The sequence below is a fragment of the Anser cygnoides genome, chromosome 2 (assembly GCF_040182565.1).
Source record: "Anser cygnoides isolate HZ-2024a breed goose chromosome 2, Taihu_goose_T2T_genome, whole genome shotgun sequence".
Taxonomy (NCBI): domain Eukaryota; kingdom Metazoa; phylum Chordata; class Aves; order Anseriformes; family Anatidae; genus Anser; species Anser cygnoides.
Genome location: NC_089874.1, coordinates 126,620,986 through 126,641,761, shown reverse-complemented (window position 1 = coordinate 126,641,761; position 20,776 = coordinate 126,620,986). Strand labels below are relative to the sequence as shown.

The window sequence follows — 20,776 nt, the reverse complement described above, 5'->3', positions numbered from 1 at the left end:
AACAAGTACTGCGGTATGAATTTGTATACTGAACTCAGAGTACTCACTGGACTGTAATACAGAAATCAAAGAATCATAGAAATCATGAAATCGTAGAATGGCTTAGGTTGGAAGGGCCTTAAAGACCACCTAGTCACAACCTCTCTGCCACGGGCAGGGATGCCACCCACTAGACCAGCTTGACCAAAGCTCCATTCAGACAGGCCTTGAACACCTCCAGAGATGATGCATCCCCAACTCCTCTGGGCCACCCATTGCTGTGCCTCACCATCCTCTGAGTGAAGAGTTTCCTGCTAACATCTAACATGTAATCTAATACTATAGCTTTGTTACATTGATAATAAAACCTTATTTTACACTTAGCAGAAAATCTTTGGTTTTGATTGCTAGTATTCATCTCTGATGCTGCTTTCCTGTAGCATTGCCAGATCTCTTTATTCTTTAGGGCTAGCATTGTAATTTATCTTTTCCTATTTAAGAGTTATTTTTGGTGAGATTTTCTGCATATTCTCTCTTCCCAGTTCTGTGTCTATTCTGATATCTTGTCCACTCCTTTTCACTAGTAGAAAAGTAAAATAAAAGTTTGATAACTATTGTCTTGAACACCAAAGAGTTTTAACAGAACTTCTGTATCAGTTCGCATTCTACATGTGCTTCTGTAAATACTGAAGAAAATGTGATTAAAATCAAATCTCAGTGCTTCAGTTATTCCTCAAGGATCTAGTGAGGTTCTTCTTGCCGTTTTTGTACAGGAAGATGTCTGTGCATATAGCAAATCACAAATAATTCCATTCTAAATGATTTCTTTGAGTGCTTTGCTACTTTTGATTGCCAGATATCCCACCTCAAGCTCTAGCCTTACACCTTGTCCTATGGAGAACAATTAAGAGAACAGACTAAAACTTTCTACATTTTCACAGATTACTCAGAGAGCAAAGAACTGTTCAATGTGAATAATCCTGTCAGACTGTGACCCTAAAAAGAAAGTATTAATTTTCGTTCTGTCATAATCTGTTTATGACAATGAAGATCCAAGCCAAAGAAAGATCAAAGCTTTTACATGACATTCAACAACCTCTAGATGAATAGCCCCATCCATGCTGGCCATTAGCACATTTTCAGACAAAGAAATCAGATCCCAAACAAAATAAGCATGTTTCAGAATAAGGCCAATGCTAGAAAATCCCAGGGGGAATAGTTAGCAATCTGATTCAGACAAAACAACTGCCTTTAACATAAATTGTTCTTGATATTTTAAAGATATATTAAGGTGTTAAAATTTGTTGGATGTTTATTGACCAATGAAAAAGAAAGCATCCATGCAGCCTTGTATTAGTTCATCTGTCTATTTTGCATACTTGTTTGCTGATGAGCAGAATTTCTCTAAAGGAAAACAGAGAAAAACAAAGGTAAAACCAGCCCATTTAGTGAAATTATCATTAAACATGAATGTCATTATCTGTGATCGGGCACCATTTTCATAATTGTCTTACAATTAGGTTGTATGTCCAGAGTGTGACAGAGCTCCCTTTCTGGAAAAAGAGTTGTTTTTTGTTGTGTTTTTTTTCTTGCTTCATATTGAGTCCTCTTTTTATTTCAAGTATTAGCAGAGAGTAGTTGGGCTTTGTCTTCATCTTTCTCCTAACTAAAATAAACTTTTTGGACATGACCATAGATTATAGGCAGGCTGCTCCAACATATGCAACATTTTCATTTGTTTCACAGTGACTCAAGGAAGAAGTGAAGTTACTGAATTTTAAAAATAAGCTTTATTGAAAGTGTGGGGATAGAACTTTCCTCTTTCCAGCAACTTGAGAGGTAGTTTTTCAGACTCCTAAAAAGGCACAGAACAGTTTAGGTAAGAAGTGAACTAAAGGCCAATTAATTTGGTCCAACACCCTTCTCAACACTGGACTACTTGTGTCAGGTACCTTGTCTGACTATCTCCAAGGGTGGAGGTTCCACAGCTTCTGTAGGCATCATGTTCCAGTGTTTGCTCTCCTTCACAGGCAACATTTGCTTCCTGATATCTTGCTGGAATTTCCCTTACTGCAGCTTGTCTGCGGCCTTTGTGCTGTCCCTGTGCACTGTTAAGTTCTCCAGACTGAACAATGCAGTGCTGCATGTGGTTGACCTTTGATGCTGGATAGATACACTACTGACTCATGCCCAACTGTTTGTACACTTGTCTTATCTCTCAAGATATAAATAAAATTTCCACAAAAGGAGGGGAACGTTCATCTCCCTTCTAATATTTTTCACTTTCCAAAAGAAAAAGAAATGCAGATGAGTCACAGGTACTCATGTTTACTTATGTTATAGAACCTAGAGTAAATCCATTGTTTGACTTCTTCATTGCTGAAATTTTTTCTTCCATGGACCTATAAACTTTCATGCACATAGTTTTGACTACTTAGAAGTGGGAGTAAGGAGCATGTGGTGGATTCTCTTCATGTTCCTGCTACAAATCATTGTTAAATTTTGAATAAATAATTTAGAGGAGACTATCTTAGACCTCTTTTTGATGGCTCCTACTTGTTAAGTAAAAGCTATTCTCAGAAGTAGTTACTTAATTGGAAGGTCCTGTAAAATATCTTAGACTCTGAGCACACTGCAGCAAACTCCTCTGTGTCTGATTCCTGAAAAATAAAAAAAAAAAAAGAAGATGGGGAAAGAAGGAGAGAGACTGAAATGCAGTTGTAATTATCTGCCTTCTAAAAAGCACGTTGAAAATATGTGTGCCAGATTCTATTCAGGCAAAAACAGTGTCATTTTTATTTTTATTACTCTTACAATTGATATTTTTAATGGATTTCTAATTAATCAGTTTCTATATATAAATTTCTGTCTTACTGTATGTAAACAGTTGCACCAGAAAATATTGGGATCTACTGTCTGTACAGAACAGAAAATTACACCCTGAAGAGAATCAACTCATCATTACAGAGTTAAATTAAGTCTGTCGATTAAACCTTTGTATAGTGGTTGGACTTTTTAAAGATATGTAGTTTTATTCAGTTACATTCCAGCAGTGAGGAAGAGTATATTTAAGGCAAAGGGAGTTGTTCTCCAGAACAACTGTGATATAAATTTTTTTTGTTATAAAAGATAAATAAATTTAAAAAGATAAAAGATAAATAAATAAAAAACAATTATAAACTGGGAGGATTATTTTTCCATGAGATTTTTGGTGACAACAGTTTTAAAAGCAAAGTTTGAATGACTTCTCAGGTTTCTCCTGGTGGTCTTATGCCGGTCCTACTACCAGTCTAAGACCATGGACATTTGACAGATGTGAAAATCTGCCATTCAGAGGTCTTTCATGGTTCACATACACTACAGTGTGCTGAGTCCAGGAATGCCACTCCACATGTCATTGTTAGCATGTCTTTTTCTTCTCTCCCCACACACCTTCTTCCTTATCTAATATTGTTGCTGCATTCTCTTCTCTCCAATTCCCTGTTTTCAAAAGGAATGCTGAAGAATTAAACTGTGTTAAATACTTACTGCTCTGTTGGGGATTGGACGGGAAGTGTATGCTTTACCTGAATATCTCTTTCTAACAGTCCCCTTAGTCCTTTAAAAAAACAAAACAAAACATGTTGCTCCTTTTGAGGACAGTTTCTGTCTCCAAGAGAGGTAAAAAGTAAAATAGATAGTTAGCAAAATGTCATCTGCTGGCTAAAACCATGCAGTGTAGAAAGGCATCTTGCTTATGACTTTGCTGCTCTGATTGACTTACAAATAACTTTGATATGAAGTTTCTGGATCTTGAGTGGAGAACTAACCTGCCTGGTAAGGCTAGGCTTCCACCAGAGATTAGGAGGAAGCCAAAAGTCTCAAGCCTATTTGACCAATGGAAAATTTGAAACCAGGTCTTTCAGAAGTGCAAGGATACTTTTCACCAACAATAGCGATTAGCGCCTTTGTTACATCATTTTATTGTTTAGGCATGTGTTGGTCTGTGTCAACACAGATTGACAAAGTCATAGAATTTTATTGGACAATGTGAAAACTCATTTGCAAATTTTATTGCAGTCCATCATTGCCTGCATTCACAGTCCAGAGGCCTTGCATTGTTGTGAATAACAATTGGGAGTAATTTCTGGCTATGGTCAATGTAGAGGTTGCAGTCTTCCACCGACAGGTGTTCCTTCCTAATTGCTTCCATTAGTTTCTCTTTATTGCAGGGCTTCATCGCCCGATGAATGTAGTGCTTCAACGAATACCAGACCAGAACTATCAGCTCCAGTGTGTGGCATGATAATCAATGTACACTCATCAAGCCCAACCTTAGTAAAATCCTCTGGTCAAATGTACAGTACTTATTTCCCAATAAAATATTTATTATACCAAATGCAATGATTCAAACAGAAAATGCTATCGGTGCAAAATCTGTGGCAAAATACAAGTAATTGCCAATACTTGTAAATATGCTGACAAGTCATGACGCCTATGGGAAGTAAAGAAACTTCTGACCTAACAATGTCAGTGCAACATAAAGCTTGATTTCATTCTAGATTGTCAACCTTCTTGATCATCAAACCTTTGTCTACTTTGGATTCAGAATCATAGATATATTAGCAAAAAGAAGAGTGCATTTTGTATTTTTATTTGCCTTTCTTCTCATACTCATTGAAATATTCACACAGGTACGAGTGCAAATTGGATTCTTGCCTCCATCCTACATTCTGAATTATCTGAATTTTGTGGCATTGCACAGAGGTAAATGAAAACTTATGGTGCCTTTCAGATCTTTTGTTCTGTGTGGTAATTCTCAAACCAGACAGAATATTAATAGTGGTTTTTGTGTGTGTGTGTGTGTGTGTGTGTTCTTTTTTGTTTGTTTGTTTGTTTGTTTTTTAGATCTGAGGTTACATTTGCAGAAAATACATTTAAGAATGACAACAAATGCCTGGTGTCTTCTTGCTAAGGAACTGAAGAAATTCAGTTGAGAATTATTGGAGATAAAAGGCCCAGAGAACCATTGTGTGCTTATTTAGAGTCTTTCTCCAGAATATAAGTGTAGTTTAGTAAAACCCACAATCATATAAATCCATAGCTGCAATGAATTCCTTCAGAAATACCTTTCTGCCAAGACATTACTTTGAAAATATTTTTCAGTGTCGACTATCCATTAAAATGAAGACTTTTTTTTTTCTTTTTTCCCGAGTTATTCCATTGTACTTTCAAAGTCTTTTCCTAAAAGCAGCGATTTTTGTTTTTGTTCTCTATCATTGTCTTTTTGCATTTGTTCTTTCCCTATGCCTCTTTCTCTCCATGGTAACACAGAAGTTGATAACAATGTACACAACTTACCAGCAGAAGGATTCAGAAGGGAGAAGTATAAAGTACAAGAAGTGTAGAAAAGTGTGCTTAAAGCTGCACAGTAGCTCTCTAACTTCTGCAGGCTTTAACCTTTTTTTTCTGCGCTGTTCACATCTGGATCATTTTCCAACATAGCTGGGTCAAATTGATTTTGTCTTTTTTTTTTCAGTTTACCCCTCTTCTATTCTCTCTCTGTTGCTTCCTCAAAGTGAAAAATACTTGTTTGTTGAATGTTTCAGGACTAACCATTGTTAGGAGGAGAGAATGACGTGGTGGTAAACCTGCCCTCAAAGGCAAATAACAATACAGCCAATACCAATGGAGGCTTGCAAGTGAAAGCAGAATCAATCAGCAGCATAACCATGAAAAGAATAGCCAGTCTCTGTTTCACAAGCATTTTTTCAGGACAAAACAAAATTCTCTGGATCACATTCATCTGGGCCATATATTGACATCTTGTGACCATTCATTGACATCTCCCCGTCTGTTGTGCCTGCACCAGATTCTGTTGCTGGGAGAACTCTTTGCACCAAAACCAACCAGAAATTAGCTTTTTCAATCAATGTCATTTTGTCTCTGCTCTAGATGCCAAATTACAGGATGAAAGACCCTTCAGACCACTCATTTGGTTCAGTGACTGTATATAGGAGTGCCCACAAATCCTCACTGGCCAATGCCCTTCCCTGCTGCCTGATGTAAACAGGATGTCTCATTCACTGCGCTATTACTCAACCTGTACATTTTTGACCATGCTGCTTGTTCCTCAGCATCTCACAACTATGTTGGCCAAATTGCTTAGCCAAGTGAAAGGCCAAATTGGTCTGGAGGACTTGTAAAACACAATTCATGACTACATTTTCCCTATATCTGAGAAATTCATATAATCCCTATTTTCTACTGGCCACCCAGAAAGAATGTAAATATCATCATAATTAGATTAATTTGCAACATTTTTTACACACACACACATATTCCCCTTTGGTTTTGGGCATGCATCCAACAGAACAATATGTGTCGCTGAAGTTTAGGGCCATTTGCTTAATCTTACCTTCTGGCACACTCACCTGTAAGTCACAGCCACGGCTACCTATGGGACAGATAGAGCCTCCACGGTGCAAACCTCTGCTTCAGACTTGCTCTCCCTTAAACTAGCTGGCAGAGGCAAGGATTTTCTGGCAAAAAGAGTTAGGTACTGAAATACTCATTGTTGGAAACCTGGGGGTTTGTGCATGTTTTGGAGGATGATTTTGGTAAAATGTGTGCACTGTGACATTTTCAGTCCAGAGTATTTCTATTTTTGGTACCAAAAAAAGCTTTTCAAAAACCAATCTTCATTTCAGCTAGTGAAATCAATTATTCATGGACCTTTATTGCACAGTGAAGTTATCTAGCTGTGTTTGGGCCCAATGCTTATAAACTCGTCTGCCTTTGCTCTCACATTTCAATTTTTGCTTGCATGCTTCCCCAGATATGTGCTCCTTAGAAGCAACATATTTTGAGAACAAAGAGTGCATAAAGCAGCAAACAAAGCCAACCTGGGACTTAATATGCCACACTGCTCTTCCCATTTCAAAAGAAAGGGAGATTTGTCCAAGGAAGTATCCCTTTGTGGGAGACACTGGTTTGCATGGGTGTAGATCAGGTGAATATAAAATGCTTTGGGGTAGCACAGAGAGGAGGAGGTGCTGCTGGTATGAAGTCAAGGGACTACCTGTTGAGATAGGGTGGGTGACACCTCCTCCCACCACTGGCAGCCTTGTTGGCACGGCTATGAATTTGCCCTTTTTCTGCCAGGAGCCATGATCTCATATTTGTCAGATATTGGAAGCAGTCAAAGTCAAAAACACTCCTACAGTTTCGAGGACACGAGGATATTATTCTGCGGCTATGCTACAGCTAGTTATGCTGTGCTGCTCTCACTTACTACCTCCTGTGCTGCCACCTGCCAGACCCAGCCCGCCTCATCTGAGCGCCGTCTGGCATTGCTGGAGCGTGAGGGGCACGGCCTCCCCGTGAAGGTGGAGTATGTTGGCACCGCAGGCCAACAACCCTTCATTCTTCAATATGGCTGGCGCCCAGGGTCAGCACAGGAGAAGGGTTTTTTTTCTTTTTTTTTCTGGTCCAAGTAGCTCAAACAAAAGCCAATTACTGCACATATGACGAGGCTAACAGTGCTCCCTGAAAGCAATGCTGGGATTGTATGATGGAGGCGTGCAAGTCCCCAGTGCACTGCTGGGGAGAAAAATGTTGCATTGGCATGGCAGATTAAGAATTTAGATGCTGAACCTGTCTTAAGATGCATAAGTTGAATAATGTTTTATTGAAACCATGGAGCGGCTTCCATGAGGTCTGCATTTATCCGCTTATTTTCAGTCCTTATGGCTGGTAACAAGCAGTCCAACAAGTCTGAGGTTTTTTTTGTCCTTTTCTAGGACAAACCCGCCACCCCCTTGAATGGTCAGGGTAAAACTCCAGAGCAGAGGCGTGGCAGGGCGCAGGCATGTGTTTCCATGGAAGAGCGGTCAAGGCAATGGCATGGCAGCTTGTGGCGTTATGGTATGTAGCCCATACAATTGCAGAGAGGCTGACTGGCTGGCCCAAGCAGAGCTTCTTCTGCCGAGGTGTGTTACCACAGGCTCACTGGAGTGAGGACCTGTAGGCTGCGCCCACTCCTCCATTAACCCCCGTCACTCACCGCTGTGGCCCTGGTCCAGATGGACACAGAGTTATGCAGGCTGGAGATGAGGCTTTGTTCCCACTGTCAGTACTGTGGAGCCCATTTTTCTAAAGAAGCAGCTTTCAGATATTTGGGTTTGTGCCAGGTGCTGATAATCAAGAAAATCCTGAATATAAGTATGTTCTTTAAAAATAGCATTCCCTTCACCTTCATGTGCCAGGCTACAAACACTGTTGTAGGAATAAGGGCACCTTGTTTGACAGAGATTTTTGAAGGATCGTGTGGGGCTTTTGTTTTAAAATATATTAATTTATTATAACGTAAAGTCATCTGCCTGAGGGATGTGAGATGTTGTTGGACTACAACCAAGTACTGGCTTGTAGCCTCCTAAAGCAGGGTGCTAAGAAATAAGTCTCAATAGAGATGGATGAATTGTTTATGTTGAAAATGTATTCAACAGACTTCACTTTTCTTATGTTTTTTTTTCTTCCTCAAAGTAGTTAATGCTTTCTAGATTTGTTCACTGCATGAAATGCTGTGTGCTGATGTAGTATACAGCAAAAGTTGTTTGTGTAATTGCAAATTGTTTGAAACACCTTTTCCTTCTGTGAGGGTGCCATGGTCTTCTAATTACATTGCATTATTCCTTCTCTCTGAGTAGATGAGTAAAAAATTCGTTGACATAGAAGAGGTTAATTATAACTAGCTTCTTTCAGGTGCTAGCCTAGTATTCTTATATCTAAAGCAATGATCACAGAATATGGATAAGGAAAACATATTAAAAAACTATTGCAGAATGACTAAATTATGTAAAGCAAATATCGCATTCTTTTCCTAAATAATTTTGGTGTTCTTTCCTCCCCTCGCAGCCACACCTGTACATTTTAATCCTCATTCTACTAGCCCCTTGATTTTCTGAGGTCTTATACAAAACTGTTTAAAGAGACCCCCGGAAGATAAGGATTAAAGTTTCACAGTTTTCCTTCCATTAGTGTTTCAGTAAGACAATGCACTATTACAGAGAATAACCATGATATTGGCGGTGATACTTATAATTTCTCATACACTCATTTACAGAAATTGTCAAACTTTTAAAACACATATGGTGAATCCTAATGACTTTTTTTGGTTCAGTTATTGCCATGTGAAATGTAAGTGTGTATAATGTTATGCTGTTGATGATAAGCATGCATATTTTTAACATCTGAAGATCAGTGAGGACAGGTTAGCATCATGCTACTCCCTTTTTCAAACAAAAATTAGGTGAGCATTAATTCTTAACATTACAGGTTTATAGATAGTCCTGTGGTGTTTCTGCATGGGTGGTGTCTAAGGCAGCTTGCAGTGTCCACTGGCACCACATTGAGCTTAAAGGACCTCCATATGGAATGGAAGTGTTCTCATATTCTGCCAGTTATAAGACTGGAGAAAAAGACAGAGAAAAGAGACATAATGAACAAGCTAGACTGATGGACACATATTAAACCAGGCCAGCCCAGTACAATACCTCTTTTTTTTTTTTTAGTCAGAAGCTCTCAGAAGGAATTCATACTTAGGGGTTTGGAGGGATAATCAGAATATTGGGTTGAAAACTATCCTGTTGTCTAAAAAAAAAAAAATTGCTTCATTATTTCAAAATTTTCTCATTATGCTTAGGAAAAATCTTCTGTCTAAATTTAGAAATCTGCCATTTTATGCTCCTGTAAATTCATATTTACAATTGGTTTTTAACACAGTGTCAGTAGAAGAATGCCAGTTGACAATGACTAAACAGAGGGAGAGGAGTCTATTTTTTACAGGGCAAAACATTTTTATTTTTTCATTTCCTCCTCTTTTATCCCTCACTTACCTGCACCTATTTGTCTCTTTCCATCATCTATTTCATCTCCTAAGAAATCCAGGCTGTAAGCTGTCTGATACAGGCACCCATCTTTCATTGTCTGTGCAGGTAGCTTCTGTAATATAAATAAATATCAAAAATTCTTTGTAACTCCTCAGACAATAAAAGATTTTGTGAAAATACTGTGACTACTACCTCTGTGCTATTATGTTACATTGAGGTAACAGCTATAGATCACTTAGGTAGATCTAGAAGGTCCATGAAGAAACTACCACAGACTTTGAATATTTTGAGTTGAAAATGGAAAAAAAGAAGGACTATCATATGATAACACTAACTTTAACAGCATAGTTATCTGCATGTTTGACTGCCTTAGAAGAAATTTATAACTTTATGCTTGACTGCTTCAAAGATCTTGAAATTTGAGTTGGTAATGAAAAAGATTTTGATTGCAAGCTTTGTCTCTTGAGATGTTACAAGGAGGCACTAATTTCATACAATTAACCAAGTAAATATGTAAACCAGACAATTATAGAAATATAGCTAAAACAGACTTCTGAGGGATTTGACAGATTACAGGCTGCTAACACTGTCATAATCACTGTTAAAATCTGTAATCTCATTAACATCAAAGAACAGAAACCAAACTGAACTAAACTGAAAAATGATTCAAAAAGATAAGAAACCTTTTTATTACAGCCACCAGAACTGTTGTGAAATATAAGAAGAAATGAAAGAGAGTGAGAACATTTCAGAAGAGGCTGATGAAATGAAAGCTGTGATGAAATATCTCCTGCCTTCCTTTGCCACACTTAAAATTGAAGATCCCACACTTACTCCAAACTAATGTTTGTTAAGCATGTTCTGTCACGAGGGATGAAGGGATATATTGAAATGATGTATAACAGTAATACTAAAATCAAAAAAGACAGAATGGTTGAGCTCAGAATTTTTTCCATTGTTAAAAATCCTGCCTATCTGTCCAACCATTTTGACATCAATCAACTGTTTTAGTACATTCATGTTGTTTATGTCAAAATTTCTGAACATGCTAGAGGCACAAATTCAGCATTTTTGCACTTTTATTTTTATCCAGGATAGAAGAAGCTGGTGAGCTTAGCTAGATTGCATACTTTGATTATTGTTGGTTTTTGCAGACAGAATTCCCAGGTTTATGATGAAGATAACATTATCAGGTAGTTTTATGCCTTTTTGTCACCCGTGATATTTTTGACAAGATTTTGAAGTCTCACTGTTATAAGATAAATGAAAATGGGGGAGCTTTCTACTTGATGCAAGCAGCTATAATGCACAGATTCCAGAGAAACCCAAACTGTGATGATTCAGCATAAAACATAGACATTCTTTTAACATTACAACATTCTACGTACATTACAAACAGCACCTCATAAAACAAGCAAACAAATAAATAAATAATAAAAATAATTTAAAAAAAAACAGGATAGGATGGTGAGCAGATTCTCCTATGTTAACACTGTGCAAGAAATAAACTCAAAAGGAAGAATAAATTACAGATGAATATATAAATTCTGGCTGTTTGCAGCAAGTGATACAATACGAGAGGTGGGTTTTCAGGGTTTTAGTGCTGTGAAGTTGAAACTGTCAAATCCCTGGTCAGTACATGCAAGCCATGGAACTGCGCTAGAACTATGACAGTGGAGAACAAGCAACAGTTCTGCACTATCTCAAGTTTCTGTGATCCTTTTAGAGTAATGTTAAATGTTACTCTAAACATACTCTTCTTTAGAGTATGTTCTGACATGCTCTAAACTATAGAGTTTACTATACTTATGCTCTAAACAGGGGTATGTAATAGTGAACACCTTCAATTCTGAAGGGCTGGCAGGTAGTTGTCTCTGAAAGATACAGTTAGTGTCTATCTGCATATATGTATTTAAATGAAAAAATATACAAAACTCAAAAACCAACAACTGGTCTGTTCACAGCAGCCAAACGATTTTCAAAGATTCTTAGATTTCAAATCTGATTATCTCTTTATTGTTTTTTGTTGTTGGGTAATTAAATCAAAATGTTACAGGAGATGTTGTTGAAGAAAACAGACTCCAGGTCTGTGATCCTCCAATATTTACTAAAGCCGGCATTTGATTGTAGGTGAAAATCAAGAAAAGAATAAGAGAAATGTAGAATGGAGGTAAAAATCACTCTTTTCAGATATACTGCATGCTTCAGATTAAGTCTGAGACAGTCTCAGATAGCTCATAGATACAAAATATATGTTTTATATTCACGGAAGAAATACAACAGCAAGATTATTAGAAACAAGACACAAGCATATGCATACAGAGATTTACATCTGCTGCCACATAGATGCTGACTTTCTAGTCCCTCAACTATTTGAACTATGTCAGATCAAGGTCATGTGAAGGTTAAACAGACGGGAAGAAGGTTTCATGGGACAAGCCCAGCTGCAATCATTCCAGAGGTTCTTCTGGGATCTAGAGTAGCAACAGTAGGAAAACTGAAAAGGCAATAATATAATAAGCGGGTAGGTTAACAGGACCTCATGGAAAGGGCTATCAAAACCTGTTCTCAGATTTAAAAAATTAGGATGGACACCTGACTATTTCGTAACCAAAACGAGACTAGTAAGCATCCCAGTATACTCAGTCCTCTGGCTTAAAAGCAGACAATATAATCCAAAGTTTTTGTTTCTCTGAGTTGGTTATCAGAAAAGTGAGAATTGCAGATGCTGCCAAGTAGCCTTTTTGTTGCCTTTTCATTAAGCTTTCTCTTCTTCTTTACAGCTGTGTGCAGAATATGTGACTATGTGTACAGGGGTATTATTTAGGGGAACAAAAGTGGGATACTTGCTTTCTGCTGGGACACAGCCATACTGATCTTTCAGTAGATGCAAAGGGAAAACTGATTCCCAGCACCAATAGGTTTGGTCCAATGAACACACTCTTGGAAGAGTAAGCCTTTCCAAACACAAAAACATCCAATACTTGAGTCTTGGTGTGGCGTTATACCAAATCAGTGTGATTATAACTACTGCTCTCACTGATGACACCAAGGTCCCTATGTAGCTTCTGTTGCACTGTGACCCATAGGATGACCAGTGCTATCCTGCCTTCCCCCTGTCTGTCTGGACCATGTGCTGATGCGTCTGGATCAGCTACAGCATTTGAAGTTATGGGCACTGGTGTTTTTTTTTCCCAAACAGGGGAAGACCTATGTTTGTTAAGCCAGAACTGCTGGGTTCAGTCCCTGTAGCTAGGGTGCTACAGCATCTTCCAACAGGACAGATGGACAATATCAACAATGGCACTTTGAAAACAATTAAGAAGCATTATTGAGCAGAGGCCAGTCTGCCTACCATCATGGTAAAGTATTCAGTCTGTCTTGGGTAACTGTTCCTGTTAGACTGATACAAAAGCAATGAGAAAGAAAGGAAAAAAGTCATTCATGAACAAAATGGGACCCATATTTGGATGTACTAAAAGCAAAGCATGCACTTTTTAAAATGGAACTGGGTACTATTCAGGCAGTGCTCTACCATTTTGACACACCATGTGGACTCTGGTGTGGGGGAAAAAAAATAAAAAAAAATAATGCATATGTGTGGTAATAATCTGCACATGACTGGTTGCTGTAATGTGCACTGCTGTACTGCCAGCAGGGAAGTGAGTGATTGCATCTCGCCTACACAATGGACACTGGCTTTGCCTCGCATGGTTTTTCAGCAGGAGAACAAATAGGAGGGGGGAAAGAAAGGAATGAAAGCCATTGCCTGGCCTGACTGCTCCCCAGGCCTATGGGGGCTTTGAATAGTCAGTGAGAAGTATTTTTCTTTCTTTTCTTTTTTAATCTTTTTTCTTTTCAAGCCTACTACTACGATCAGGGAACTTGCTGGGCAAGAGCTGAAAGGAAGGTAGCTGCCTTTTGCTTTGACCTCTGTGTCTTTTAGCATAGGTGGTGAGACATATGTCACAGAAGCCATGCTCATCAGGAAAGTTTTACTTGTTTTGCTAGCCTGGTGGCTTATCCAGAGCAGTTTGATATTCAAATGAATCTGTCAGGAACAAGAGTGTGGTGCTTCAGTTCTTGCTTGGGCCTGATGACATTGATTTGTGAGCATACTGCCTGACTACGGGATGTGTGACAGATAAATTTTATCAAAATTAAGGCACAATTAAACATTTCATCTTCCTAATTACTGGCTGTAGATTCAGCCTGATGACCATGTGCTGTAAGAAATCAGCGACCATTACACATTTTAATGGAGCACAGCTGTCTTACAGCTTGGTAATATTTGCACAGTGCCACAGAACTGTAATTTATGATAAAAAGAAAAAATGTGTATTGGCTCTTTTTTGCCAAAATAGATTAAGGATTCATATACTTTAATGAGATTTGGACCTAGCCTTGGATTATCGTTATAAATGATTTATGTGCATGTTGGTGGACTCCTGTAGTTTTGAGTTGATTTGTGTTTTGGTCGACCAATATGTAATTCACTATTTCCTTGTGTGCCAGTATTTGCATTCTTTCCCCTCTCTCAGTTTCAGTTCTATTTTTCCGCCATAACTTAGCGAGAAGGGCAAGCGGGAAGGTTAAGGAAACACCGAGGCATATTTTCCAGGAGCCTCTCTCACAGCAAAACCAGCTCCCGAAATCCCTCCCCTGCTCCCTCCCTGAGCTCCTCAAACGCAGAAAGGACAACAGGGAAGGAGGTGAGGGGAGGTGGGTGACACCAGCCTGGAGCAGGGTCACCCCTGCAGCCTGGAACTAGGGCACAGGGGATCAGATGCTCCCCAAACCCCTGCTTGGACAGAGACCTGCTCAAACACTCGCATCTCAAAGCAGGGTAACAGAAACCTTCCTCCTGCTCATTCAAAGCATGACCTACAAAGCCATGTTTGCTCCTCCACTTGATATTTTCCAGTTCCAGTCATTTATTTATTTATTTTTATTTATTTTTATTTTTTTTCAGAAATGGGGTTCCTTCTGTACAGGAAAACAAAACAAAACAAAACAAAACAACAACATATGTACCCAAGCTATTATTCTCAGAACCACCTTTCTTCTCCATTCGTTTCTTCAGTAGGTTTCTGTCGCAGATTATTTAGAGAATGTGTGGAACGGGGGAAACAAGATAAAATTAGGTGTTTTATAGATACACATATAAATATATATACAGTGGTTGTGCTTGTATTTGTTCATATTTTACTTTTATATTAAACTTAGTGAATCAAATTCATACTGAGTTTAACTACCTAAATTTCCAAGGAGTCATGCTTAAGTCCAGAGTTTGGCCCCATATGTTGAAAAACACTGAGATCCATATGTGCAGAAGAAAAACTAAATTCTAATTTTCATAATAAAAAAAAAAATCCTGTCCAAGCTTGATTTACTTCAGTGTTCATATGCTGGAATGTTTCATACTGTACCAGGTTGCATATGCTTGCACACTAATTCTCAATTGCCGTATGCAGTTTGTGACAACCATCTGCTAAGACCTCCCTTAGAGTTCTTTCTCCCACTCAGCCCAGCTGAAATAAAAATATGGACAGAAACTACTTCTGCAGGGAGATGAAAAAGTTAATAAGGGACTCAGAGTTAGACTACGTATCTGATATGAATTCCATTGCTCCTACAACTTATGCCCTACTTATAAAACATTCCCAAAGTGTAAAACATTAAATATAACAGAAAACTGCAAAATAAAGCCATACTTCCTTTGACAGACTTGAATGTGCTAGAAAGGTAATAATAAAATATGTACACACAGTGCACATGTGTTAGCTCGCTCTCACTAACCGTTCTAAAACAGCAGCTTAGACTAACTGTGTATAGCACCTTATCACATTAAAGCACCCTAAAGCAGGAGGGGGATGAGTGGTGAGAAAAAGAGGGTGTGAGAGAGAAAGGGCTGAAAAATCTGCTCTCGGTTTCATCGCCAGAGAAGTGACTCCATTTAAGCCAATCTCATCAGAAATCTGAGTGCTGGATGTTGGCTGCTCCAGATCAACCCGGAGGTGTAAGTCAGTGACCAGAGCATCTGAAAATCAGGTGCTGCAGGTGAGGGAAGAGGGTAGGGGAACAAGAGATGAGCAATTGTAGAGGAGGGAGCCGTGGGGTAAGAAAGTGCATATGGACTGTTATCTTTGAGCATCTGATCATCTCCAGTTTTCCATTTCACCTTATCATGCAGTCAAGGGTTAAATTCCCTGTCACATCTGAACATAGGAGTGATAGAGAGTTCAAAAGGCTGCGTAGTCAGTCCCCTGCCCTTGAGCACTACCAGATATGCCAAAGCCATGGAGTGCAAGAGTCATTGTCAGCAAGTCACTGTTTAGCTACCTTGTTCTTTAAAACCTCCTGATACAATAACATTGATTCCATCATTTCCTACAGTCAAATCTATTTCCATTTCTACCATTTGAAGCCTCATGCTTCTTGTTGGAGCATCATGGACAAAGGTGGTGGTGGTGTTGGTTTTCCTTAGTGCTGTTCCTCTGTACATTAGCTGAGGTCCTGGTTGCATGGAGCAGAGGTGATGACTCCAGGTGTCTTCCAGACAACAAATCTATAAATATATGCCCGTATGATTGTCATCTGGTTCATAACAGCATGACATTTTTGCCCCATCTTTGGTTTTTGAAAGGAGATGAGTGCCCTGAGAAAAGAACGATGACAGAATTATACATTGGAGCCAGAAATCATGGGGCTTGGGCTGCATTTCTGTGATGGCTTGACTTCAGCAGGTTTTCATTGCAAGTGTGAGTGAAAAATCAAGCCCAGCAATGAAGCCTAAGTGTTTCGATTTAAAAAGGGTAGAAAGGAAAAGGGAAAGGAGGAATAGTTTTAGAGCTGCTGTAAAAACATACGTGGAACTTGTGGTTTGTTGTTAGATTTTTAAAGACAACTTATTTTTCTTTACGAATTTGGGTATTTGGCAAACACAGTATTCCTAGAATAGACTGTCTTGGGTGATAGCTTGGGTTTTAAAGGCACAGCAAGTTATAAGAAATTTGCCCTAGAAATTGTAAGGCTGCACATATGTAAACCTTGAAGCTGTAATAGGATTGGACTATTTTAAGAGCTTTTAAAAGACTAGCATATTAAGTTATATATCAATCTGTCTCCCATTGGTTATTATCTTAACAGCTGCTTTAAGTGTAGCCTATCAGTTTTAAATATAGAAGCAGCAGTAAATAGTGTGTTATGATATTCCAGATGGAACACTTATAATAAATTGAAATATACATGTATTTGAGAGTTTTATATAGCACCACTATTATGCTGTCATTTTCTGTAGGTAGTGTAACAACCTCTTATCCCTACAGCATTAAGAAGTTTGAGGGTGTGGATGGGTGGAGAACTGATGATAACCAAATATTCAGCAAGAGCTTCTGGTTTCAGAAAGCGTTCCAGGGATCGATGCACGAATGCTAAGAGAAAGGCATGTGCCAAATCTGGGATCTGATTTCTCTTGTTCCAGATTCTTTCCGCTCATGCTAACCACTGGAAATCTCTAAGAGGCCATGGTGCTGTAAAACGTCCATTGGTAACTTGTAGCATGTGGTGCCTTGAGGTGTTTCTGCTCTAGAAGGGAAATAACTAAATTAAATGGAATTATGGAGAAGGGCAGCTCTAGTGACCCAGTATTTCTGACGGAGAAAACACCCTGAGTCCACCTGGAGGTCACAGTTTTCCATCACACAGCACTGCTGATGTGCTTTGTTTACAAAGTGAAGCAGAAGTGAAGAGACATTGATCATTTTTTCCTCTGCTGTAAAATTAGCTGTACTGGGGTAATGTAGTAGCTTGCTTTTGAAGGACCGTGACTCGATGTGAGGTGGTATGGTTCAATAGCTGAGCTGAGAGATCAGTCTGCCAAGCTCTCGATGTTATACCTGCACTATTAACTACACGTGTTGGTATTTGCACTAATAACCACACACAAGCCTCTGCATGTCTGCCTTTTTCCCCACTTGCATTGCCTACAGTGCTGAAGTCTGGGACAGTGAATGACTGTTGCAATGTGCCAGCCCCACTGCAGAAAGTGCAATTGGTGAGGCTAGTAGTTCTTCTGGTCTGCATACTTGTAGCTTTTCTGAGGTACTTTTTAGTGCATTGGCTCTATGTTTAAACTGCTGGAATTAAAATTCCAGCACTCTGACCAGGCAGGCCCCTATCTCCTGTTAACCTTGCATAGAAATAAGTTTTTGCCTGGTGGCTAATTCCCCCCCATGCCAGCAGGTATATCAAAATGGACAGTACTGGTGCTTATCAGGCACAACGTAAAGGAAATGGGTTAGTTCACATCTCTGCCGAAAACGAGGTACCGTGCAGATGGCATATGAAGAATAACAGAATAACTTACCGTCGCCTTCACAGTGGTGCTGATTAGCAGCAGGTGCCTGCTCTGCTGTTGCTTCTCACCTGGGTCAAAGATCTTCAGGTGGGAGGTGAAAGCTCTTTAACCATGAGTGTGTGTGATCACCAGGTCGTGCCAAGAGACGTGTCATTTATAAAATTAACTTCCTTCTGCAAATGGGAGAAAAACCTAAAAACTCGTCACATCCCTGAGGTTCCAGAAATGTAGCCGTCAAGTGAACAGTCTGTTTTTTCTACCTATTGGACTATGCCACACCCCAGCCTTATTTGTAGACAATATGATGTTTATTTATAAGAGGTCACACTTGAGAAATCAAGAAAAAAATGATGCTGGTATTAACTATAAAGCCTTCTATAACATCCAGTTCATGTAGTCTCAACCCCCAATTTTGGGTGCAACCACAGAAATCCTGTAATTTTCAATAAAATTGCCACTTACTGACACCAATGTGAGCTGCTGAAAGCAATTACCTATACATTGCTCTGTATGCTGGGAAAAAGCACATTGCACGATGCCTATAGCCACATAATTCAGTTTCAGTAGCAAGAGTCACTATAGGAGAAACTCGATAACTGAATGCTGAAAAACCTCTGGCAGATTAGTTCCTCTTACTGGTAGGTGTTACAGTGACAATATATCAATCTTTTTAAAGTAATGCATTGCCATTCACAGGTCTGTGGGCTGCTTTTATACTTCCATCATCGTATCTGTGGCCTTCAAAGTTACAGCTGATGGACCTTCTGTCAAGACCCAGATACTTAATTAATGTGACAGCATCCTACATTTTTTTGAACCCCAGAGGCCTTGGAAAAGTTTAATGCAGCTTCCAGGTAAAGTTCAATCCACATGGCTGAGTCCCCTGAAGTATTTTCTGCAGAGAACATCCCTCCCCCACACTTTACCATAGCCAATGTCCTTTACATTTCAAGAAAGTGAAGAGCTAAGCTGGAAGGCCAGGCATTATTGCAATAGAAATGATGTGCTTTACAGAGCTCTGCTGCCCACTAACAAGTTGGATGCAAGACCTATCGTTAACCCCCTTCACTTGCAAAAAACAGGACAGGGCTGAGGGCTTTTGCCAACAGGAACGAGTTTCTCCCCATCACCATTACAGTTAAATGTAGTTTTCTGAGCACCTGTAGAGTAGAATATGAAGGGGAGCATTTTTGAGGAAAGGGAAATACGTGTTAATTTTGGATGGGTACTAAAACAATTTTTTTAGTAAAGAAACAACCTGATGCTGATCTCATTTACAATGTGAATGCACTGACACAGCCCCATCAGCATCAGTTTATTTCACGCTGCTATACCTGTGCTCACCAAATGATTCCAGGGAAGCAGGATTAGCTGAGAAAGACACTGTGGGCTTGGGAGCCTCTCTGCCTTCCCCAGACATAGCATCTGACTTCAGAAAGGATAATCCCTCTCTCTAAAGATCTTGCTTCCCCAGGATGAAATTATTCCCTCTTCCTCTCTTTGTACATATACATAGAGAAGCACACAGGGTCAGAATCTGGCCCACAGTGCTTTTGTTCCCAGCACTTGCCAATGAGTGCCAATTATCTGTAAAGTAAATAAATACTGGCCACATTATGATATGAATTTCCTGTGGAAGGGAATGTTCCAGAATCCTAATAGCTGCATTTTCTTTGTCTCTTTGAGTTTTACCTTTTACATGCAATACTATTATGTACAGTCATTAACCAACTTAAAAAAATAATGCCTGTAATTGCAGCAGAAGCCAGTTCACTTATGGCTAAGTTAAAATGCCATATATCAGATATGTCAATGTGATCTGTATAAAAAATTTAAACAATGAAAAATAACATTATCAAACATGAAAATCCATTAATGCTTGTCATTAGATTTTAACTATGCTTTTCGGGATGATAATGTGGAGAAGAGGAAGACACTTCAGCTGACCATGTCTAATGCTGCAAGCATGCAGCAGAATTAAATTCTTTATTTTCTCAGTACCCAATAAAGAAAACAGGAGCATTGCCTACTAAAATATAACAACTTTGATGAAAGATTCCTTAGCTCCCGTTCCCTTACTATAGCTTCTGTGCAGAAATTGTACTGCAGGTACCACATTGCATAAATAAGCTGACCTGTCAGGTTTTTGGCAATTTATGGGGCTGGTCAGCCTGTACATTTGTGCAGTTTTTTGTTGCAATGAGATGTAATGGCTTTTCAGCGCACCATAAGCACAGTTGTGACCACAGGCTCACTAGTGTCATTTTGTGTGCAGTAATGAAGCCTGACGAGTGGTCTCCTGCTTGCAGATAGCCGGCTGTTGTCCTAAAAATGCAAACCATTGCCTCAGGCCATGGAATCAGGAACAGGCAAAGGACAGTGGCACAGGCATGGCTCCCCACTGCTCACCCTCCCTTCAGCACACTGTACTTGGATGCAGCAGAATAGTCTTTACCCTTGTACATAAGGACACAATGAGAGAGAGTGATAAAAGCAATTGTGTGAAGGCCATGTTGGAAATCAGGCTTCGTGATGTTGCTGAGCTGACATTTGGAAAAAAAAAATCCAT

The 20,776-nt window shown here is 39.2% G+C and overlaps 1 long non-coding RNA gene across 4 annotated transcripts in view; it reads left to right on the top strand.

Moving 5' to 3' along the window:
- LOC125182550 (uncharacterized) overlaps positions 1-19,293 on the top strand; it is a 77,544-nt gene extending 58,251 nt beyond the window's left edge. For all 4 annotated transcript variants that reach the window (XR_010829705.1, XR_007162565.2, XR_007162566.2 and 1 more), the window contains one exon: positions 18,904-19,293. This is a non-coding gene — a long non-coding RNA (uncharacterized lncRNA). The remainder of the gene's footprint in view (positions 1-18,903) is intronic.
- Positions 19,294-20,776: the final 1,483 nt, after the last annotated feature.